The sequence below is a fragment of the Equus przewalskii genome, chromosome 3, assembly GCF_037783145.1.
Source record: "Equus przewalskii isolate Varuska chromosome 3, EquPr2, whole genome shotgun sequence".
NCBI lineage: Eukaryota > Metazoa > Chordata > Mammalia > Perissodactyla > Equidae > Equus > Equus przewalskii.
The window spans coordinates 3,686,923-3,712,290 of NC_091833.1; positions in this window are offsets into that span (position 1 = coordinate 3,686,923).

Below are 25,368 nucleotides of genomic sequence, written 5' to 3' on the forward strand. Positions count from 1 at the left end.
TGGGGTCCTTCTGGGTCTGCCATGTCCGGATTTCCAGAGCTCTGGGACACAGAGACTGTCTCCTCGCTGCCTCGCTGCTGGTGAGTTTGCTGACTAGGTGAATGATCAAACAGAAGATGGTGGTCCTAGGGTGGGCAGAGCCGGTTCTCTTCCTGGTGCTGCCCATCTCTCCCCAGGCGGCTCCGAGTGGACTCTGCCTCTCTTTAGGGGTCAGTTTCCATCGGGACAATAAGAGAATTGGCCTCCACGGGCTGGAGACTGAGTGTGGCCCGCCAGGGGCTTTGCATTTGGTGCAGCACTAAGGTGATGGTGATTGAATGCTTTCGGGCAGAGCATCCACTCTCCCGGTGGGGCCACAGGCCAACCATTCCCCAGAGGCTCATACCTGGTCCAGTCCCCTGTAGTAGTTACCTGTGTAGTCCTGAGTGTGCGATCCCCGGAGCAGCCATCTCTCTGAGTCCTCCCTGCTCTGACGTTTTGCGGTTTCAGGAAGGCGTGGGGAGGGGTGTGGACATAGCAGTGCCTCACTGCTGCGGCCAAGGTCTGGATTCCTGAGACGGGCCGTGAGGGTTGATTTGTACATCACCTTGATGGGACAAAGTAAAAGTTTACTCCTGATACCCAGACTAGACATGACTTCTGGTGTGTCTGGGGCGGGCAGGGGGGTGTTTCCAGAGAGATTAGCATTTGAACCAGTGGACTGAGTAAAGCGTATCGCCTTCCCCGATGTGGGTGGGCGTCTTCCAATCTGCTGAGGGCCTGAGTAGAACAAAAAAGGTAGGGGAGGGGGATTCCCGCTCTGCCTGGCTGCTCTGAGTGGACACCAGCCTCCTGCCCTCAAACGGGACTTACACCGCGGGCCGGGCTGCCTGCCTGCCTTCCTTTTTTCCTCTTCCCTCCACCTTCCCTTCCTCCTCCTTTTTCTCTCTTGATATTTATAAATATCCTATTGGTTATATTTACATATCCTATAGGTTCTGGAGAAGCCTGACTGATACAGCCCCCAAACCTCTGAGTACCTCTCCAGTTGTCGGGTCCTCCTGTCCGTGCTCTCTGACCCAACAAATCCCAGAGGTGCTCAGCTGCTCCCAGCCACCTGGCTCCCTCCAGCCTGCTCTGAAGGAATGCACAGTGGGGCCAATGCGGAAAAAACCCGGCTTCAGAACGAATGGGGAGCAGCCATCCCTCCCCTTCAAATGGGCCCTCCAACGGGCATCAGGAGGGCAGGCAGGGGCAGGGATCCCAGAGGCCTGATGCGGGTGTGCGGCGGGGATGGGACAAGCCTCCAGAAGCAGCATCAGAACAGGCACTTCCATCTTGGCTCCAGAGCCCAGGAGCTGTTTGATTTTGTGCAAGCCCCAGAGCCTCTGCCTTCCCACGTGCTGCAGAAGGGGCTTAAGACTGACCACTCATTCATTCACCCAACAATCCCAGAGTCCCCGGTCAGGGTAGGAGGGACCTTGACGGTCCTTTGGCCCAAACACTCTTGTCCCTGAGGACCTTCCACAGCACACCCACCAAGTGCCTGGACAGCTTCGGCTTATTTACTAAGTACCTTCCTTGTGCCAGGCATGTGCAAGACACTCGGACTGTGAATTTCCCACCCTGAAGGATTTTAATTGCACCGTGGATGCAAATTATTACCAAAGGCAAAATCTATATGATCCCAAGGAGGGACATGCTGTATGCCCCTGAGGTTTCAGAGAAGAGGAAAACTCCATCTTCTTGGCAGGCCAACGATGTGGCATTTGAGGGACGGGGTTCCTCATGTAGGGAACAACCTGAACAAATGTGAGAGGCAGCCCTGGGCCAAATGTTTGCCGGGAAGGGTGAGGGCGTCAGTCCTGCTGGAGCCAAGGGCATTTGGAAAAGTTGCTTTGAGGCCACTGGAGGGGCATGAGGGGCTCCGAGGACTCGAACAATGCTCTGCGGCACTCACATAACCCACTCCAGTTCCCTAACTCGTCCCACACCTTCTCCCATTTGATCTTCGAGGTAAGGCTGTGGGGCTGGGAGCTGGGCAGGCTCCCCGGTGGCAGCGGATCCCCGGAGCCACATGGCGCGTCATTCTTGGACCCAGGCTGGCATGGGCATGTTCAAACCCGGTGTGAGTTGTGTTAGGGTCGCTGGAGCAGATGCCCCAAACTGGATAGCTTAAAACAACTCATTCTCTCACAGTTTCAGAGGCTGGAAGTCCAAAAGCAAGGTGTTGGCAGAGCCACGTTCCCTCCGAAGGCTCTAGGAAAGAACTCTTGCTTGCCTCTTCCAGCCGTGGTGGCTGCCAGTAGCCGCTGGTGTTCCTTGTCTTACAGCTGCGTCTCTCCAATCTCTGTCCCCATTGTCACATGACCTTCTTCTCTCTGTGTCTGGCTCTCTCCTCTCCTCTTCTTATAAGGGCACTAGTCATATTGGATTTAGGACCCACCCTAATCCAGTTATGACCTCATCTTAACGGCAGTGGATTCTCATTATTTGTGGATTCTGTATTTGCTAATTCACCTACTTACTAAAATTTGTTTGTAACTCCCAAATCAATATACATGGTCATTTACAGATATGCACAGAGCCATGAAAAATTAGAGTTGCCTGACGTGCGCACCCTAGCTGCGGGGGAGCTGCTCTGCCTTCGTGATTCAGCTCTCATAAACAAGTGTCTTTTTTTTCTGGTTTATTTAGTGCTATGTTTTTCTTAGTTTTGTGCTTTTTATCGGTGATTTTGCTGTTGAAAATGTCCCGCAGGCGTAGCGATGAAGTGCTGTCTAGTGTTCCTAGGAGTGGGATGGCTGGGATGTGCCTTATGGAGAAAACGCGGGTAAGACCATCTCCACTGGGGCCTGAGGTAGAGCGCTGTTGGCCCTGAGTTCATTGTGTCTGAATGGCCAATACATGATAAAGAAGGGTCTTCAAACAGAAATACACAGAAAACATGCTAAAAATATGCATAACTGGTTGATGACAATACTGTGGCCAGGGCTCCAGGGAGCCTGATCCTGCGTTTCCCCTGGGAGCACTGCTCCGGGATTTGCTGATTCATGGGCGTGGTGACTTTATAGAACAGAATTTACCATGAATAATGAGAACTGACTGAAGTTACGTTTACAAAGACCCTGTTTCTGGATAAGGTCACATTCTGAGGTTCCAGGTGGTCGTGAACTTTGGGGTACACCATTCAACCCAGTACGGACCCCAAACCTAGGTGCTGTCTCTCTTATACCAACAACTTTCCAAATCGGCCAGTCAGCCCTTTCTCCTCGGGGGCCTGGTTAAGAATGCAGGCTTTTAGGTCCCACCCCCAGGATTATAATTCAAGGTCTAGAATAGGGCCCAGACATCTGCATTTTCATAAACCCCTGGTCCATGTGATGACTGCTCAAGCCTGGAGACCTTTATTCTCTCTGAACTGGCAATTATTTCTGTAAAATGGGCATATTGACTCAGAGGGTTATGAGAGGATTGACTAAGACGATTCAGGAAGTCACCTTGGTACCACAATAAGCTTGCAATAGATGTTAAGCAATAGTGTCAGTGGGAACTTCTTAAATGTCTGTATCTTCAAATTGCTCCATTTTCCCCCAATACTGTCACCTTTACTCTCTCACTTGGTTCTCTTAAGAACCCTACAAAATAGGTGAGATGGTACTTGCTTTTCTAGATTATCCTCATCCCCCAAAGTTTAACCTTCGGGATTAATTTCCTGAAACCAGGAAGAATCAAAGAAATATCTAGAAGAATCAAACGAGATTGCAAGTAATTCACAAACTTCTTTCCCTGCTTAGACTCTCTTGACTCCCGCTTTATATCCAGTGTTAACAAGAACTGGTTTCCTATGAGAAGTAATTGGAAGTAGTTCATTAGAGATGATTTGGGGTTGGGTGTAGGTTCCTAGAGGACAGTGGCAAGAAAGGGCAACCGACAGTGAGAGAGGAGGCAGATTAAGCTTCAAAAAGGCAAAGTAACTCAAGAATTACTTTGAGACTATTTTGTTTAAGATATCTACTGCACACTTGCTATCACCATGGGATTTCACTACGTGGTCATGTTCTCTAACGGCGGGCGCTTTGGGATGTAGTGGGAAGAGTGTAAGCTTTAAGGTAGACCTATCTGGGCTTGAATCCCACCCTCATCAGCCTCATGATCTTAGGTTAATCAGCCTGGGAGAGCCTCTGTTTTTCTCTCTGTACAATGGGATAATAGCATCCCTGAGGCAGAGTTGGATGATGGGAGATGATGTTTGTAAAGCATCTGTCACAGTGTCTGGGGCTAGCATTTTACAAGGAGGAGTTACATTAATAGAATACTTAATTTCCAAAGCATTTCCACACGTGCTCTCTCATTTGCTCCTCACAGTAACCTTTCATCCATCCATCATTCATCCATTCATCCATCTATCCATCCATTCTGTGATTGGCACCAGCTAGTTACACAGTAGTGAGCAAAACATACAAAAAGTCCCCACCTTATGAGCTTGAAGGCTGGTGGGAGAGAGACCACAGACAGGTAAAGAGGCCATCAAACAGCTATGGTAAAATGCAAATTTTGTGACGGAAATAAACAGGATGCTGAGAGAAAACAATGGGGAGGCTCTAGTTAGAGAGAGAGGACCTCCTTGCGAGGAGAATATTTAAGCTGAAAACAAGAAAGGGCAGCACGGGAGGACTCAGGAGAAGGGCATTTCAGGCCACGGGAACATACCCAAAGGCCCTGCAGTTGGGGCAGCTCCGATCATTGCGTGGATTCATCATCCATTTGTTTGGAATCCCTGGAGGCCTGGCTCCTCTGTGAGGTCCTGCTTTCCTTTTGTATCTGAGGAACCCAAGGGGTTAAATGTGAGCTCGAGGTCCCAGGCCAGGAAGTCCCACTGAGTATCTGAGCTCTGGTCCCTGCTGCCCAGGTGGGCCACCGCCAGGAAATCAAGAGTGGCCTCCATGGCTCCAAGATGCCTTGCACAATACTGTAAGAGATTTCCATTCCTTTGGCCAGAAAAAATGAATGTGGGCACCTGTTGGGGATAAAAGATTCCTTGTCTGGAATGTCGCACGAGGGTAATTAATGCCCCCGTCCCTAGTCCTGCCTTGTAAGTGGTATGTTGCTTTACAATTAGCCTCTTCCACACTTGGAGGAAGTTGAGGCCAAGAGAGGCAAAGAAACATGGCCTGATCACTTGGAGAGTTCAGCGTGGGGTCCAACCAGACCGTTGGCCTCTTGGCTGCTCTCTCAGGGTTTCTTCTTCCACTGCTCAAGCCACAACTCACCTGCCCCACTCACAGGACTCCCAGAAGGCCAGGCCCGTTGTCTCCCGTTCCCAGCCAATGCAGCTCTTACCACATGCTCCTCTGTTGGTTTCTCCAGCCCCGACCAACCAGGCCATTTTGGCGTTAGTGTTACAAAGTCCAGTAGCCACATTCATGTTCTTTCTTCCAAGAACAATTGCATCTGGGATTGCTGATAAGCCTGGGTGCCTGTTGACCATCATGTGGTTTCTGACTTTCCACCAAATTTGTCCAGAATGATGTGGGCTTTGACCACTAATCTGTGACCAAGCATTTCCCTGCTGGTTTGGGAAAGTAACCAAACCTAGTATCTGTGCATGGGGCTAATGGGAAAGCCACACGTCGCTGTGTCACTTTTCTGGCGTATGTGTGGATGGCAGCTCCTCACAGTGGCCTCTCCTAGCGTTTTCTGAGACCCTACTCCTTCCCAAGAAGGGAGTCTGCAGGGGCAAAAATGTAGAAAAGAGAACCGTGGTAACGACCCCCATCGATCTCAGTCAAATTCAGCCCTGGAAGCAGAGTGAATGCCAAGCTTCGTGTGCTTCCAACATGCCTGGCCAAGTTCCAGGGCAAGAGAGCAATGATGTCCTGCCTTGCAGCCCAGTGTCACATCCACAGGCTTGCCATGCCATGGTCTGGCCTTTGCCCCTCTGTCTGAGCGGCTGTCCAGGGCCCGTCACCACAGGCCCGAGGCCCTCCCTCCTTTCTGACCAGGGGCCTGCATTCCAGAGCGCACGGGGGATGTGTAACTCTGGCATTCACCCTTCGCAGGGCCCAAAGCGGGGGTGGTGAGCGTGGCCCGAGGGTAGTTGAAGTGCTCACGTGATGAGACTCAGGTTTCTGAGGCAGACGCCTTGGGCTCCAGGCCTGGCCCGCTCCCGTGGTATATGAGGCCCTACTGCACGGGAACATTCTCCAAGGCTGCTCGGAGCTTGCACTTCAGACACAGACAAACCACGTGTGCTCTCTTTACCATGTGACATTGGGCAAGTCCCTGCCCCTCCTGGTACCTCAGTCGTCTCATCTATGAAGGGGGAAACTCATGGCATTTGCTGCTCTGGGATGTTATGAGGATGAAATGAGAGAACGTGCCATTTAGCAGGTGTAGTAAGTCACAAAGCAAACGCCAGTGAAGATTCTTACTTAAGCATGGATTCCCTCAGGACACGGGCTGAAAGCCTTGGCCTGAAGGGAGGGGTGATGAGGCCTGGCCGGGGCAGGTGGGGAGGGCTGCTCGGCTGTGCTGCTGTCCAGCAGCCCATAGCCCTGGCCACATGGAGGACACACGGAGACGAGTCCACAGCTGTGGCTGCCAGCCCACAGAGTCAGGTGCCACATAACTACCCTGAGCTGGTGATCACAGGGACCCCCTAGCGGATTCTGTTGATGCCCCGTCCTGCATCGCCTTGGCCCGTCTGAGCTGGCCTACAGGTGCACACAGCTCCTGGTAGGCAGGCAGCTTCCCACCCCAATCATCTGCCTCTTCCTCTTTCTCTTTCTCTTTTTCTCAGGCGCCTAGCAAGTTTGCTTGGGTAAATGCCAGCGCAACCCTGTGTGTGTGTGTGTGTGTGTGTGAGTGTGTGTGAGTGTGTGTGCGTGCTCGTGCACTGGGGCCACCTTCAGCCAATGGGGATGAGAGTCAGTGGATAAATGGCCCAGCTCCCTGCCCTCCAGGGGGTTTATTCCGAGGCATCTTCTGCAGGGTTCCTCAGATGGCCCTAGTGGGATTGAGCTTGTTGCCCACAGCTGTCCCAGCACATTGACAAACCCTATACCGGCTTTCCTCCCTTCACTGCCTCGCTTTCCCCACTGCCTCATTGTGTTTCCTGGGATCAGCCCCCTAATAAACTATCTGCATCCACCCGGATCTGCTTGCAGGAGAACCTAAACTAAGACAGACTCGAAATGCCTGCGCCAAGTTCCTGGGACCCAGGGCGCCTGATGCCTCAGCTAAGGGCTCCAACTGGCCATGCCATTTATAAATGACTGCCACGGCCGACATGAAGCATTTTGAATCACACAAGCTGCCCTCAGCCAGGCTGCCTCTTCCTCAGGCCTACATCGCCCAGGCTTCAGGCGTCCTGTCGCTGGGAGGGGTTAGCCCATGAAACTGAGGAATCTAGAGCTGGAAAGTCGTTGCATTTCAACTGGTGTAAAGACAGCCCGCAGCTGTGGCTCTGCCTGCCATTCTCCAGGTCCATTCTCAGGGCCAACGCTGCCAACATTGCCCACTGCTCTCCCCTCTTTCCCTCTGAGTCTGAATGTAATGTTGTGATCACTCCAGGCAAAGGATGGGCAGGGCCAGGCCAAGAAGTCATGAACAGAGCCCTGGGGAGACAGGGATGAACAAGACAGATGGGCCTCCTGCTCTCGTCGAGCTTGCAGACCAATGAGAGTAGACAGCAACAGACAGGTAGGCAAGATAATTTCAGGTCATGGTGGGTGCCGAGAAGGAAAGCTGCCAGATCTGGAGGGAGGGACAGAGGGTCTGGGGGGTGGGAACAAGGGGTCCTGGCCAGATATGGTGTCAGGAAGGACGGCAGGGCAGGCCACCTGGGGCCAAGAGTGTGGACTCCAAACCCGCTGTGAGGACAAGGACGTCACTAGAGGATTTTCAGCGGGGGAATGATATCATCTGATTTGCGTGATTTTCTTTTTGCATTTTTAACAATTGAGGTACAAAATACACTCAGGGCGTGTGTCGGTGCCCACACCTTGGTGAACATCTCAGTGAATTTTCACACGTGTGCATGTGTGTTGCACCCAGGTCGAAACACAGGAGAGTTCTAGCATCCCGGGGAGGCGTGTTCCTAAGTGGGAGCCCTCCGGCTGCTCTGTGGGAACCAGTGCAGGGGGCGAGAATTGAAACAGGGAGAATATTTTCTGGTGACTCTGGTCATCCAGGCTTGGGTTAGGGTAGACACACTGGAAACAGAGAGAAATGGTAGGTGTGGGATGCTTTTTGTTGTAAGAGCCAGTAACAGCGATTAACGGAGAGGCTAGGACGAGACAGAGCAAGAGAATTGAGAAGATGACTCTGATTTTTTGGCTTTGAGAACAGGCAGATTGTGGGGCAGCAAGGGGAAGGAAGGTGTTGGGGGCTGGGATGGGGCAATCCGGATGGATAACGCAGGGCAATCCCTGGAACTGGTTAATGCAGGGTGCCTGTGGCTGCTCTCTGCCTCCCCCAGTCACAGGATGGTGAGGTCTGACAGCAAAGGTCCCTGCCGGGCTTAAGGACATAAGAACACAGCCCCTGGCTAGCCCGAGGGCGTTGGGAGAGGTAGGGGGAGGACTGCTTTGGGTGAGCACTGCTTCACTCTCCGCTGTGTTCCTTGGAAACCTCGGTCGCTGGAAGGAGAGGCGGCGAGCTGGAGGTGACGTCTGCTCCTCACCCAAGAGCCATCTGCTCACGAATGCAAACAGCCCGTCTGTCAGGCAAGGCGAGAAAAAATGACTGGGGCAGCCCCACCGCGTAGCCCAGGGAGAGGGGCCCCTGGACCCATGAGGTAATCCCTCCGATGATGTATGGCCCAGAGAAGAGTTGGGTTAATGATCTTCAGCAGGAGCCGGGAGTAAAACACAGTAATTTCATAATACAGCATGTGATGGATTAAGGCGTGTTAATACCAGGAGTATACATTAAGGGAAATGATCTTGCTGGCATACTAAATGGCAAAATAAAAGCACTTTTAGAAACTTCCATGATTAATTGGTCTGCCCTTTTAGTTCCGAACCGTGATAAAGTAAAGCTCACTTCTCCTGGTCACCTCCCAGGCAATTCCTCTAAAGCTCCCCGCCCTCCGAGGACCCCCAGGCGAGGCCAGCCTGGGGCAGAGCCCAGCCCTGCAGCCTGGGACATACCCTCACATCATCTTCCTCATCCTCATCCTCATCCTCCTCATCAGGAGAGTTCACCGAGGCCCTGGCGCATCGAGCCATAGGGAACTACCGGTATTCGATGATTGGAGACTGGACAGAGATGGCAGCTTCGCACGGTTCAGCCTGGGACTATGCGCAAAAACAGGGGCAGACAGAGGTGAGCACTGAGACTCTGCAAGCACGCCGTCTAGTTTGGATACCAGTTCCTCTACTTCACAGCTGCGCAATCTGGGGCAAGTTGTATAACCTCTTTATGCCGCAGCTTCCTCATCTACAAAATGGGGATAACAAGAAACCTGTCTCACAAGGGCATAGGGATACAGGAGGTGATTTATTTCACAAGTGCTCATGTGCTATTTGCCGTGTGCTGTGCACTGTGAATGCCGGTCCAGGGCTTAGAACAGCACCTGTCACATAGTAAGTGCTCAGTAAATATTAGCTTGGGTGTGTCGGCTGTATTGACATCACTCAGCAGCCCCGGGGGCAGGTACTATTAATCTCCCCATTTCACAGGTAGGAAAAGCTGAGGCACAGAGAGTTAAGGAAATTGCTGGAGCACCTATGAAAGGGCAGGGCCAGGACTAGATACACACAGGCTGACCTCTGAACTTTTAACCAGGGGGCTCCCCAAACCTTGCACCCTTGTCTCCCCAACCCCCACCCAATCTCCTTGGGAGGAAATGGCCGCTCCGGCTCTGCTCAGAGGTGACAACTCTAGGACAGGGGCCAGGAAGAGCCTCTGGGGCTGCTTTCAGACACGAGCTTGCTGGAAGCTGCTTTCGTTCTCAGAAGGCCGGCTCCCCAACATGGCAGATCCCCATCTGGAGGCAGCTGCAACACTGTGGCAAAGAGGACCAGGCCAGAGCCAGGGTTCCCCGGAGGAGGAGACACGGGGAAGCTGCCTGCCTGAGACGCCTCATCCTCCAGGGTGGTGGTGAGGCATTAAAAAGACAAGGCAAGAGGGTGCTTTGCCACCTGCCAAGTAAAGAACAAATTCGAGGTAGGTTTAGTTACCCCTGCCCTGACAGGCTGCGGGACAGCCTGACCGGCAGGCCAGCCACCCTCCCTTCTGCTGCAGGAGGATTCATTCCCGAGTGGCGGAGGCCACGGGGAGCAGGAGGTTTCTGGCCAAGTCTAAGCTCCATTCAGGCCCTCCTCGTCTACCTGACTAGCATCTACAGGTAGCTTCATGCAGGCCCCTTCACCTGCTGGACACCAATAGTAGTTGGTTCATCAGACTTCTCGCGTGTGTCATTCTGGAACCAGCCTGCATCTTACAGACCACTTAAGCCTCCTTATTTATTCATCCGTCCAACAAATACTTACTGGGTGCCTACTCCTGCTCGGGCCAGCTGGGATGCAGCAAGAAGACAGCAGAACAAACTCTGGTCCTTGTGGAGTTTATATTCGAGTGGCAGTAAACAGAGACTGGCCATCCTTTTCAGGGCTTACTGAGAGAAGATGGGAACAGACTTCTATCTCCCGGAAACATTTAGTGTGAGGGTGGTAAACTCACACTCCTCCCAGAGGTAGGCAGGGAGTGTCAATGAATGAAGTAGATCTGGTGTGGTGCAAAAGGGAGTGGTGAGGACTGCGGTGCCCTGGGGAGAACATTCCTGTCTTTAGGAGGTGGCTGCTGCTCCATTCCAGCCAATGCCTACCATGTGGGAAGGTGGGTCAAGTGGTCATGTCTTCTGATTTTCCTAAAGAATGAGGAAATCTGGATTTTTTTCCCTTGAACTTTCCTGATTTTTAAGTATTAGCCACTAATTCAAAAAAGTTTCAACACATGCAGGTCAAATGAAACCCATCTGCTGACCAGATCTGGACCACAGCCTGAAGTCAGCAATCTCTAGTTTAGAGCATCATTGTGCACCACTGTCGGTTGGTCGACTGGCCCCTTTGCTTGTGTACAGCACTCTATAGTGGGTACAACACTTTCCCAGAGAAGCCCTCATTTGGTGCTCATAACAGCCGTGGGAGGAAGGCTCACCAAGAGTTCTCGCAGTGAACGTGACCTGAGACGGGCTATGTGCCAGCCGTTCTCCTAGGCAAGAGCGTGTTGAGCAAATAAAGCATTGGAGAAATCAAGCAACTCAAATATGCTGGGAACAGTGAGGAAAGAGTGGGCACCAGAACGCAGATCCTTTCTGGTATTGAGAAGGGTCACTCTCTCTGTTCCTGCAGGGCCCAGAATGTGAATCCCAGAGTGGCTGCTTGGAGTCAAGGGCTCCAGAGCTGGACAAGCCGGGTTCAAATCCTGCCTCTGCTGCTCCACCAGGAGCATATTTCTCAAATTTGACTAGCCACAGTGACTGCGTCTGCAAAACGGCCTGATGATAACAACTGTACTTACGTCATAGGGCTGTTGGGCGGACACACTGCAAGGATGCCCGTAAGCTCTTGGTTCACAGTCAGCACTCAGTGAGTATCGCCACTATCATGGGGAATTCTGCATCGATGCAGACTGCGTTATTTGGAAAATTTAATGGTGTGAGACAATGTCTATTATGCAACATTAAATGAAAAAGCAGGCCCCAGAGAGGCTTGCTTTATTTTTGTGTACGTAGAAACAGGGAGGGAGGGCTTCAAAACGGTAGTAATTTCGAGTACTAGGATTATAGGTGATTTTAATTTTCCACCTTATAATTTTCTGAATTTTCCAAATTTTCCATTGTCGGCATGTACTAATTTAAAAATCAGAGCAGGATAATTTATTTTAAAAAGTTAAGTTCCTAGTCTTACAGAAAAAATTTTATCTTTAAAGCTCCCCCCACAACCCAGCCAAACACTTTCCACAGAAGCCCTGGCCGCAGAAGTTCCCACCTGTCTTGAATCCTCAAGGCTGTGCTGAGGGCAGACCCCTGGGCACCAGGCTCTCTGGGATCTCTGAGCAGCCGGGTCTCAGGACTTCCCAATCCAGTCCCCAAACCCAATTGCCCTTAGCTGCCAGTGGGTCCCACCAGGGCACAAGTGACTCCCTCGCTCAAGCCAAAGGAGAGAGGAGAGGCTCCCAGGCCCCTCCTGCCCACTGCCCAGGGCAGAGGTGGGAGGACCCTTCTGCTGACCCTGATGCTGCAGAAAGTCCTCAGACTTTTTTGCTGGCACAGGCAGAGGACTACAGCTCGATTCTTCATTCCCCACTTCTATGAAACTCCTAGGAGCACCAGAAAAAGATGACAGAACCTGAAGCAACCTGTCTCTCTTTCAATGTTCATGTGCACCAATGAATGAATGAATGAATGAATGGAGGCTGCTGTGGGATCTTTGCCTTCGCTATGAAGCCATGAGCTCCTGAAAGCGGAGTGGTTTCCTCTGAATCGTATGCCCATTGCATGGAGAAAGGAAAATAAAACCCAGTCTGAATGTGCTTCTCTTAAAAATATGGAAGCTGGGCAGATTGTACAACCAGACAAATATAGCTTTTTAAGAGTATGAAGTTCTGGTCTAAAATTACATTTAATTATTGTTACATTTTAGACTTTGTAGGAAATAACAGTACAGAAGTGTGACTTTCAAATTAGCATTTGAAAGTGTCTGTGAGGTAGGTGAGGGTTTTAACAAACAGTGGGGTTTTGAGCCTAAAATTACATGACATTTATTTGCAACCACAAAATTAGGTTGATCAGTTATTGTTCAAACTCATCTGTTAGAGAGAAGAACTATTAAATTTTATCCCCACTACACACAAATTTTCCATCCACCCCTCCCCAAAAATTTTTTTAAAAAGCCAGGCAAATCTTGAGCTCTCTTGCATGCCCTGACCTGCATTGGTGACGAGGCCCAGCTAGAAATGAGAGATATGAAGGAAGAATCATTTCGCTTCGTTATAGGACAACATCAGTGGCTCCTGTTCAGCCCCTTAATTCATTTCGTATAGTTTTTCTTGTCACATCCGCTTGCTTTATAGCTTACTAACTTGCAAGTTATAGTTGTAATTTATGGTCAAAATTGAGTGGTAGCAAATCAAGGAATATTTCCATTGATTACCCTAAATTGTCTAATCTCCTGTATGTTTTTAGAACTTGATTGGGTGGTATTTACTGATTGCCTTCATCTAATTTAAAAATCAATCAATAGTAACAATGAGTGCTGGGGGATAAATTGAGTCTAATGCAGCCTAACCGCAGCAAATATCCATCAGCAGTCTGTACCCAATCACATCGGCGAGTAGTGTTAATACATAAACCACGACAGCCAGGAGCTGGGCGTCCAGGGAAGATGCTCTGAAAATTCCCGCTGGCATCTCATGCCTCTCACATTGTCTATTTGGGGTGATTGCCCTCTACTAAAGCGAACACATTTCACTACAATAAAGCTGTGGCAAAGGAGATAAAAACAGGATCTGATTGTTTCAAGGCTCGCCAGTCCATCTTCTTCCCCCGCGCCCTCTGAGGATATTAATGGGAATTAACATAACACCAGCCTTTTCTGGTTGACTACCTGCAGCATCCCAGGGAGAAACATTGACACACTCAGGAATTCATCCCTTTGACGCTCATGAGCATCTGTTTTTATTTCCATCCAATGCTTTCTGGCATTCGCTATGGGCCAGTTGTGGTACAGGGCATTTTGATCCATTATATCATTTAGTACTGAGGCAAACCCTGGGAAGGTGTTAGCTCCATGGCACAGGTGAGGAACTAAGGCTCAGGTGAATTCAGCAGCTGGTCCCAAACCATGTGGCTAGATAAGTAGGAAAGCTGGGTCTTTGGGCTGCACACCATAGCCAGGTGCTAAACACAGGGCATCCTGGAGAAGACCAAGACTACAACTCCAAGATCCTGGAGGAGCTGAGGTCCAGCTGGAAGTCAAACCCGCACACAATTCCCTATAAGACAAAGCAGGATGAAATAAGCGCTATCGTTGTCCTATGAGCCACGAGTGATTATGGGGCACAAAGGAGGCAGAGAGAATAAATTTTAACTCAGGGACTGAAGAATCTGGAATATCATAGTATTATGGCTTTTTTGGACTGTCTAAAGGTGGTTGGGGCGCAGTGAAAAAAAATCTTTTCAGGCTCCCCAGCAAGTGCAAAGTAAAATCTCCGCGTGTGTTCATTTGTATTGATATGCAGTAAGGAGGAGCCCCCATTCCTTTTGGACACTAGGCTGCCTCCGGCCAGCGCGTCAGCCCTGAGCAACGCCTGGGAAGTCCCGCTCTCGGCCTGTTCTTTATGTTGGTGAGCACCTTTAGCCCCGTGCCCTGGACTTCTGGAGGAAACTCCTCCAATATTGTAACTAATGTCCGAGGACTTCAGAAGACGGAAGTTTAGGGAGATGCTACCTTGCTCACTCCTTGATTGAGAAACAGCGCTCGGCCTCCCTGGGAGCCTGTATAAATGAACACAAACAGATAAATATCTCAAAGTGCTTAATTTCACCCTAAGCAAAACTTTGCCCATACCTAGAGGCAATTCCAAGTGATCCCCATTTGCCTCAGAATTGGCATCAAAATAATTTCCGGGGAAAATCCTCTGAAGTCCTTGAGAAGCAGGGAAGTAATCGCAGAATCTTGTCTGGGAGAGCTGCTGCCTCCGAGACAGCCCCTCCCCAAACCCGCAGAGCAATAGGTTTTCAGGCCCAAGGAAATGACTCCAGGTGCAGGAAAATCAGATACCAACGGACAGCGCCATCAACCAAGTGCTGTCCTGTGTTGCAGTTCCAAGAGAATCAGCTACTTAGTGGTTAGAAACCCGACCAAACTTAGAGAATGATTTGTGCATCTTGAAATTTATAGGAACCTCAGCAGGCTTCCACCCTGTCCCACCGAACTGTTAGGCATCTCAGAGCATCATAACACTTTTTCTCACTCAAAATATTGTTAGACTCTTATTACTGGGCTGTAAACCTCAGAGGGGCCATGGGCCTTTCCCACTTTGTTCCCCAAGATGCTTAATACATCTTTCTTTTTTAAGACTTTGATTTTTAGAGCAGTTTTAGGTTCACAGTACAGCTGAGATACTCCGTATACCCACTGCCCCACACCTGCATGAACTGCCCCACTACCAGCACCCCACCAGGTGGGACATTTGTTACAATTGATGACCCTACATTGACACCTCATTGTCACCGAAGTCCATAGTTTACATTAGGCTTCACTTTTGGTGTTGCACATTCTATAGGTATGAGCAAATTTATAATGACAAATTTATCCACCTTATAAAGTATCATGCAGAGTATTTTCACTGCCCTAAAAATCCTCTGTGCTCCGCCTGTTCATTCCACCCTCCCCCCAGCCTCTGGCAACCACTGGTCCTTTTACTGCCTTCATAGTTTTGCCTTTTCCAGAATGTCATACAGTTGGACTCACATAGTATGTAGCATTTTCAGATTGACTTCTTTCACTTCGTACTATTCATTTCAGTTTCCTCCATGTCTTTTCATGGCTTGGTAGCTCATTTCTTTTTAGTGCTGAATAATATTCCATCATCTGGATGTACCATCAATACATCTTTTTGAATGAATGAGTTATTGAGCATTTCCCCACCACAAGCTCTTTTTTTTGTAGCTCATTGGCAGTTGGCCAACCTTTTCTAGATTCCCCCTGTCACGGGGGCTTGACAATTTGAAGTTCGCTCCCTCCTTCCTACTTCCTCATGCTGCATCCTTCCTTCTCCGTTATCCCTTGGCCGAGACTGCTGGTTGTCTGCCATATCCCTCCCCCTCCTTCTTCCATAGTGATAAGACTTACATTTTCGCAGGGCACACAAAAAAGCCTACATTTACCAGCCTCCTTTCCAGGTAGGTGTGCCCAGGTGACTCAATTTAACCTATGGGATATAGGTGGAATTTTGCAGAGCTATTTCTGAGAACTGTCTTTAAAAAAGAGCTGGTTTCTTGGACAAAAACCTGCATGTGAATGTTAATAGCAGCCTTATTCATAATCATTGAAAACTGGGAGCAACCAAGATGTTCTTACGATGTGATGAGAATGACACTTTATGTCTACCGTCTTCCTCCCAAAACTTATAACTCCAGTTTAATCATGAGAAAAACACCAAAAAGCTTCCAACTGAGGGACATTCTGCAAAATACCTCACCGGTACTCCTCACAACTGTCAAGGTCATTAAAAACAAGGAAAGTCTGAGAAACTGTCACAGCCAAGAGGAACCCAAGGAGACATGACGACTAAGCGTAAAGCGGTCTCTTGGAGGAGATGCTGGAACAGAAAAAGGACATCAGGTAAAAACTAAGGAAATCTTATAAAGTATGGACTTTAGTTGATAATAATGTGTCAATATTTGTTCACTTGTTTTGACAAATATACCGTACTTACACAAGGTGTTAATAACAGGGAAACTGGATGGGGATGCCAGGAGAACTCTGTACTATTTTTGCAATTTTTCTGTAAATCTGAAACTAATCTAAAATAAAAAATTTAATTAAAAAAAGAGTTGGTATGCACCCCGTGCCCCAATCTGTCTTCGTCCCTTCCTCCATTTTACGTCCTGGAACATGGATCCATGGGCTGCCATCTTGGAAGTTGAAGACAATTCAGCCCCATGACCTAAGGATGGTGGAGCCCTGAGCTGGAAGGGAGCTGGGTCCCTGAGCACTTCATGCAGCTGAGAAGCCACCCCAGGCCTGGACAGCTGACTTCCCAGCTTTTAAGTAAAAAAGAGATAACGTCTGATCTTGTTTAAGTCTTGTTATTTTAGGTCTTTGTTTCTCACAGCCAAATCCAGTTCTAACTGATACTGCCCTTTGCTTGTTTTCGTTTGGGACACAGTTCCCTGGGTGGAGACCCAGGCTGCTCTGTGGGGATGGGGGCCCAGGGCCTGCCCCCGTGCTCTCCTGACTGGAGAGGCCCTTGAGGCCTTCTGCAGGAAGCACAGTGTGGAGACCACTGCTCCCTGGGCTTGGTATTCTAACTATGTCATTTTATGGGATTCTACAGATTATAGAGTCTTTCCCCTCCACTGACACACAGAATCTGGGAGCTGAGGTGCCCTCAGGAATTGCCCCGCCCACTCTCATTTCACAGTTGGGGAAACTGAGGCCTCTGGAGGGGAATAGGCTCAACGTCTTAGAACTGGGCCTGGAAACCCATTCTCACGCCTTCTGACATCATCCTTCCACTGTGCCAGTAGTTTCCAGACTGGTTTCTGAGAGCCCTCAGGCCTCCGCAGAGATGCGGGGAGGCTGATGGAAGTGGGCATGGCCGGGTGGGCACAGCGCAGCTCTGCAGCCTGGACATAAAGCAGAGCAGCTGCTTTTGTCGGTTACATGGTGGGTTTCTAAGATTTCATTTCTTTGAAAGAGGAGTCTGATGATAAAAATAATAATGACGTGTAAATAAAAATGTGTAAACTCACTTATCTCATGTTGATTTATTGAGCACCTGTTATGCCACCAGTACGCTGCTAGGCCCTGTCCCTTCATTATTCCACTAAATTCTCACCACAAATATGCAGAGTAGGTGTTGGTAGCCTTATTTTACACATGGAGAGACTAAAGTTCAAAGAGGTGAAGTAACTGGCCAGAGGCGACTCCCAGATTTGTCTGACCCAAACTCCGTCCTAACCAGTCAACCATACTGCCTTCCCAACCATAAGGAGAGGGGAGAGCCCAGGTCCCTGCCAATAGCTGGCTCGTCATGTGGTCCCCTGCAGGTCCCTTGCCTTCAGTGCCCTTCAGCGTCTCTACCTGTAACCAAAGGGCGTGGCATCTCATGGTCACTAAGGGTCCCTGCAGCCCAGAGAACTCCATCAATTGGTGAACAGTGACCGAAGGAGCCAGCTCACAGGGAAGACTGGCACCTACCCTGATGTCACCTCTTCTCTCCTGAACCAGCCCTGGTCCCTGTCTCCAGCACCCCTGGGTGGCACCCACCCTTCTGTCTCCCCCACAGAGGTCTGGAAGAAAGGTCACTTTCCTGCTCTGTTAAAAAATGTCATCATCAGGTGTGGACACTGTGTGTGGGGGTGTCCATTACCGGGAAATCTGTCTATCTGTCATCGAGAGGCGTGCCCATCACTTACACAAATTCACCCCCAAGATGTCGGGGCAGGTGTCATTTTTAAAGAAATTGAAAGGAGCCCATTACCATCATTAGACCCACCTGAGAGAACCTCTCTCGATGATGGAAGAGGTTTCCGCTCTCTGGCCTCCTCCGTGGCGGGTCATTAGTTAAAAGGGGAGTGTGTGGGGGTGGGGGTGGGGTGCTAGGGCGGCAGGCCGGGTCCAGACACGGGGCTCCCTTTGGAGAAAGGAGCCGGAGACAAATGATTCGAGTCTGAATTCCATATACACCGGAGATTGCTTATCGATCCACATCAGGGTCTGCGGGCTGGCCCCGGGGACCGGCCGAGTATTTTCCCAGGGAGTTAATAACGTGGCGGCTGAGCTGTCTTGTCCAATTCACTGAAGCTGGGCCTCTAATCAGGACGGAGTTTCTTATTTTGAGAATTCTTGCCACTTGTGTGTGCTGCCTCCCTTCCACTCTGCTGGGCCCCTGCCAGTGATCGAAATGACAGCCCATGGATGTGGAGGCTAATCAAATTGTTTATTATCGACCTAAATCAATATGTATAGATTGTCGAAACATCACTGTCACACCGCCAAAAAGTCATCCTAATAATTCCCTGGCTGCACATGTAATCTGGCCGCGATTTCCCCGACTTGAATTGCGTCTGAATTTAGGGGAGCAAAAACAATTATAATGGGGAGAGGGCACAAGCAGGGAGTGGGGCCCTGCACTAGGAGGCATGTCTGCACAACTCAGTGTGACTTTACTAGGTACTAAAGATGGAATGTCACTTGGGCCCTGCTTCAATGTGAGTCCTCAGCTGGGAAGAGAGTCACAAGCCAGCATGGGGGAAGCAAGAAGGAATTGTTGTAAGACCCAAGGGAATCGTTCTCTGGGGGCAAGGGCTGTGCCCTGCTCCCCTGCTCTCATGTCCTGGAGGAGAGGGTAGGGGCATGGGGAATGAGGACCCTCCACGGCCTGGCCGGAGGCGGCTGGGAGTTGGAGAGCTCAGGTCCCAGCTCTGAGCTGTCCACGGGGTCCAGTGGGGAGACACAGCAGGGGTGCCCCATCACACGGCTCCCTCTGGAGTCAGTAACCGGGCGTGGCTTTGCTCCTTCCCAGAGGAGCCTCTGAGGGATTAAAGGTCTAATAATTAATGCCAATTGGAGCACCTTGAAGGTGCTGGCATTCCGGAGCCAGGCCACTCCTGGCCAATGCAAGTCTTGCTAAGAATTAGAATAAGGCACCCCTGTAGGAGGATGAATTAGGAGAGACACCCTCTGGGCAGGCGCAAGCTTGCAGGTACAAGGCTCAGCCCACCGAGCTTTGGGGGGGTCACCATAGCTGCCTCCCTCTGGAGCTGGCATTTTGTGCACTACACCAACAGGGCAACTCCATATAGGAGACTGTCCACCCTGACCCCTGAGGCTTTCCCTCAATGAGCTCATTTCATCCCCAGAGCAGTCCCAGGAGGTTGATGCTATGATTATCCCTGATTTCCAGATGGGGAAACTGAGGCACCACAAAGTAAGGTAGTTTGCCGAAGACCATGGGTGGTAAGCGGTCGAGCTGGGATTTGAACTCTGGCAATTTGTCACCAGATTCTGCTCTCTTCACCAGGACATGCTGGGTCAGGGCTGGCTGCGGGTGAAGGCATTGAGGAGGCAACTTTGAGGGTCTGGCCTAACCAGCTGCAGGTCCTCACTTCATGCTCCCCCTTCCCACCTCTCTCCACCTGCTCCCCACCCCAGGCAGGTGCTGAGACCCTCCCCAGGCATGTAGCTATGGCTTCAGGCCAGTGATGGCAACTCCCATTTTCCTCTCTGTAAAATGGGAAGACTTTTCCCCAAAGGCTGCCTCCCAGGGCGGTTGGAAACATTGGAGGAGGTGAGATGAAAGTGGGGCTTTGCAAGCCAGGAGCCCAGGATGGAGGGGGGGTTGTCATCAGTTAGCGTCATCCTGGGACCCTGCTTCTGCTCTCCAAGGGAAGGCGGGATCCCCCTTTCCCGTGTGGGGAGAGGGCCAGCTCTCTGGGGCTCTGTAGGGCTGCCTCCCTCACACCCACAACAGGCCCCCCTGGGCCCGGTGCTTCACCAGCACGTCGGAGATTGGGGTGCTCTCAGAAGTGCTGGGCCCCACACCTGTGTGAGGAGGGCGCTCACATACTCTCCAGTTACCCTTTTGTGGTGTGCCATCTGTCTGCTGTCGGGACCCACCCCCCCATTGGCACAAGTGGCGTGCCCCTCGTGCTCCAATTCATGGTACCCGCTCTTACCAGGGCAGTGAGATGTCATAGCACAGAGAACCCCCCAGGGCCAGATATGGCCTGTCTATTCCTGTCTACCCCCACCTTCCTAGAATCTAGACACGATGTCCAGATTACATCTGTGCCCCTGGGAGCGACCTCCCATTGAGCATGCTCTAACTGGTAGGTGGGAGTGTGGAGGTGTCCTGACTTGGGGAAAGCCCAGCCATTGGGCACTCAGCTCATCTGAGCTGCAGGGATTGTGTCTTCCCGCTCCCTTGCCTTAGTTCCTACATGCAGCTGGAAGGCTGGAGCAGACCCGCCGCCATCCGCAGCCTGAAGCTCGCCAGCACATCTGTGGGTCGCCAGGTGGTGCCACCTACAACTGAGCATGGGCTGTTGCCTGCACCGGCAGCTTGCCCTCAGCAGCAGGGAGAAATGCGGGCAGATTTCCAGAGGTGCTTTGGTTCCCTGACAAACCTCAGCGATTACACAGCCTGCTCAAGTCTTAAGAAGCAACCAGCTTTCGGTTTCCCCACGTCTGGCCTGAACGGATGCCATTTGCTGAGAACCAACCATTTAGAATCCTGTGTGCTTTTCCAGGAAACCTAGAGAAGCTCCTCTCCACCGCCTCATGCTTCACTCTGTGCAGGCAGGAAGGGGCCCTTCAGACTCCAGAAGGCCGAGTTCACTGCACCGTTCCCAGCCCTTCAGGTTCGAGTGGGTTCTAAACTTGGCAAACGCATTTCCCCTGTCCCTAGAGGGAAAAAATAAAAACCCACCAGCAAAAATGCATTACACTGGGCATTATATTTCTGTGACAGAAATAACTCATTTTCATGACACACTATAATAATAGCAAATTATGGTACACAATGAATCCATTCTCGTTAAAGTCTGTATGGAGAAAAGCAAAGAATACAAAATGTATACAATTGTTTAAAGGAAAAATGCCATGTAATATAAAAGATACTCTAATCGCTATTTCTAATTACAAAGAGGAGAAAATCACTAAAATTTTTTTACAGCATCTAATTACCAAAAAAAAAAAAAAAATTGCCAGAACCACAGAATAACTCTATAAAATTAATAATGAAGGAGGGCTTCAAATGACTGTGGTTTCTCAGAATGGCTCCTCTTCCAATCGAAAAATGTAAAGGGAAGAGTTGACAGGGCCGTGCGTGACATCACCTTTCAAGCGGTTCTTTGTGTGTTAGTTGCGATCCCCTCTTTATGTGTCTGATGCCCTGTTCCATCCTTGGGCGACCCCGCTGCTTAGGCGTAGTTACCCTCCTTTATCCCTGAGGAAACTGAGGCTCAAAGAAATCTAGTAATGTGCCCAACATATAGGGCAACCGTGTGTCGTGGTCAGCCCATGCCAGTGCAATGTATGCCTGTTGTCCTTTCATCATCACCAGTGGCTTCCCATTCACCAGTTGGGGCAACAGAGTCTGTGATCACCCAACCACAGTCATCAGCCAAGGACGCTGGGAGTCGGGACTTGAACCTGGGACCTTGGCTTTCAAGGTCCAGAGCTTTCATACCACAGATGTGGTCACCGAAGAGCTCCCTCTGAGCAACGTGAGGATGCGGAAACACCGCCTAATCTTCCTGGAGCCATCGTCTCTGTACAACACCATCGGCTGAAGGAATATGCCCTGAAATGTCCCCCTGTGTCTTTAGTAACCAACCCCCACTGCAGGATGGGCAGTGGGTCAGAAAAGATCAAGGTCTGGAGCAGGGGAGGCCACTGCAGTCATGTGTGCGTATGACCAAGGCGGCAGGGGTGAGGATGGTGGGTGGAGAGCTGTGGATGGATCTGAGGCACACTTAACAGGCAGAATCCCCAGGACTCGCTGACGCATTGGAGGCTGGGATGGTCCCCCAAATTCCTACTGGGCGTCTGGGTGGGTGACAGGACCACTAATTGAGATATGGAACTGGAGAAGCAGCAGGCTTGAGACTGGAGGTGATGAGCTGGGTTTTGGATGCGTGGAGTTTGACGGTCCAATTCTCTAAGCAGCATCTCCTCTTGAATGTCTAAAAGGCAGCTTAAGCTTAAACTTCACTTGTGCCAAACAAGCTTCTGGAACCCCTGTTCCCCACTCCATCACAAACCTGCCCCTGCTTCTTTTGTCACCATCTCAGTAAATGGCCACAGAATTCTTCCCAGATACTCAGGTCAAAAACCAGAGTCATTTTAGTAACTATTTCTTGCCTTCCACACGACATTTAATCTATCAGCATGTTCTCTCCGCTCTTCCTTCACAAGACATCCAGAATGTAGCCTCTTCCACCTCCTCCACTGCTCCCTCCTGTCCAAGCTGTGACCATGGCTCGCCTGGCTACTGCAACAGCCTCCTAAGAGATAGAGATGTACTGGCTTCCATCTCACCCTTCTAGAGTCTTGTCGGCACATTGTAAGTGGAATAATCTTCCTACAACATAAATCAGATTATGTCATGACACTGTTCAAAATTCTTCACTGGTTTCCTGTGTTACCCAGATCTATGGGTTAAATTGCATCGCCCAAAATATATGTTGCAGTCCTAAGCCCCAGGATTTCAGAATGTGGCCTTCTTTGGAAATAGGGACCTGCAGATGTAATTAGTTAAGATGAGGTCATACTGGTATAGGGAAATTCCTTCTTCCAATATGACTGATGTCTCTGTTAGAAGACAGACACACAAGCAGAATGTCATGTGCCACCAGAGGCAGAGACTGGAGTGAGGCAGCTGTACGCTGAGAACTGATGGCCACCGCTAGGAAGAGGCCAGGAAGGATTGCAGCCACAGTCTCAGAGAGAGCTTGGTCCAGCTGACCCCTGATGCTGGACTTCTAGTCTGCAGAACTTTGAGAGAGGAAATTTCAGTTGTTCTAAGCCATCCAGGTTGTGGTACCCTGTTAGAGCAGCCCCGGGAACCTGGGAGACCCGGAATCAAAGCCAGAGTCCTCACCAGGGCTCCCAAGGCCTCACATGAATGGGCCCCGCCCACCACCTGAGCATCACCCCTGCCCCTGCCCACCACCTGAGCATCACTCCTGCCCCTGCCCACCACCTGAGCATCACTCCTGCCCCTTCCCAGCATCTGAGCATCACTCCTGCAGCCTAGTCCTCTCTCCTTTCCAGACACACTGCTCCTCGATGCGCGAGCCTGGGCCTGCCTGGGGTGTTTGCGCCCGCCGCACCCAGTTTTCTGCAGGACTCACCCTCCTCTCCCTTGCTCCCTCCAAAGCTCTCCCCGGCCGGCCATCAGCCCCAGCCAGAAGCCCCTGCCAGCCCCTGTGGGAAACAGCCCACAGCCCCACTAGCCTCTTGCTCTACTTTTCTTTCGCCATAGCAGGGATCATTTTCACAGCCATTATCCCTGCCTGAAATTACATTTGTAAAATATTGTTCAATATTTGTCATCCTTGCTAGAATAGAAGCTGCTACAGACAGTGGTCTTTGCCCAGGCCTGGCAGGGAGTGGTGGTAGTCCAACCCACAGTGTGGACTCCATGTAGCTTCCACCAAATCCTCCAATGACTTTGGGATAGCAGTCAAAGGGAACAGCTATGGTGGCTTCATTCTGTGTTAGGCAGTGTTTTAAGTACTTTACACGTGATTGGCTCTCTTAATCCTCACAACCACCCTATTAATGTCCTCAAGTTATAGAGGAGAAAGCTGAAGCACAGAGAGGTTGAGGAACTTGCTCAAGATCACACAGCTAGTGGCAAGTGATAGAGTTAGAGTTTGGGCCCAGCCAGCTGGGCTACAGATGCCTTGCTTTTCACCACAACTTGATGTTCACTCCGGGAGCCGGAGGACCTTGGCCCATGATGTCATAGGAGCACATACTACCCCTCTCACAACCTTCCAGACAGAACACAAGGAAACAAACCACACACACACAGCACCTTCTGTCCCCCTTCCATTTCTGCCTGCATTTGCCTGCTGAGGGTCTCTCTAGAAAGGGGCCCAGGAGCACAGGAGGGAATTCTGACAGCAGGAGCACCGGAGGCTGCCAGCCCAGGCCTGGGTGTGCCTTATGGCCATGCTGTGATAGAAGATTTGACCTGTTCCTTCCTGCTCCACATCATTATTTCCCTCCTCTGCCTTTTCTCCCCATGCGCAATCTCAGAAGCCTGGACTCATGGGCCCGAAGCTCATCTCCATCAAGACCCCTCTGTTACCAAGAGGAAGTCAGAGGCCAAGGGACAACACACCTTAGAGCCGCTGTGTATGTGGTTGAGTATTGTTACTTATCTTCTTTTGGCAGAAAAACTGTTAACTTGACCATCAGCTGATGATGAAACGAGGCTCGGTTTGGCCATGATCTGGTCTGCCTCGCTCTGCATCTTCCCTTTTAGACGGTAAACTCCCTAAGAGCTTGGCAGGGGGCTTTCGTAGTGACATCTCCCGCTGTACCCGTGTTAAGGGCAGATTCCATTGCCCTTCTGACTTGGCACTCATTGTTTGCAGCCTGAAAACCAGCTCCTCTGCCCAGGCCCCTCACCGTCCCAAAGATCTTTGAGTCTCTTGGAAGCCCACTGTCTCACCCCATCACTGCTTCCTCCAACCCTCCCCGCCATGTGCTGACCTCCCCACCCCTCCCCTCACTAACCTGCGTGTCTCTGCAAGGTGATACTCCCCCTTGCTCACTGCCTGGTGACAAAATATTGTTTTACAGTGATAAGCATCTCGTAAGACAATATTTGGAAAGTTATTATCTCAGTGTCTCTGGTTGAGGACATGGAAGGATATCACCCAAAGCCAGATCTGCTCTGTTTGCTGCCAGCAACTGGGGCGGCTGGGGACAGGACATATGAGGTATCAGGGGGCTCGATCTTCCAGTGATCTGCCATTGATTGGCCCCCACATGTCTGATAAGGTCTAATCAGAACCTGAGGGGAAGTCATGGCACTTAGCGGTGGGGGAGGGCATCCAAGGAGGAGGGAGAATTTGTGTGGGGAGGTGTGGGTAATGAGATCCTCAGTGATTACTGAATTTCTTCAGAA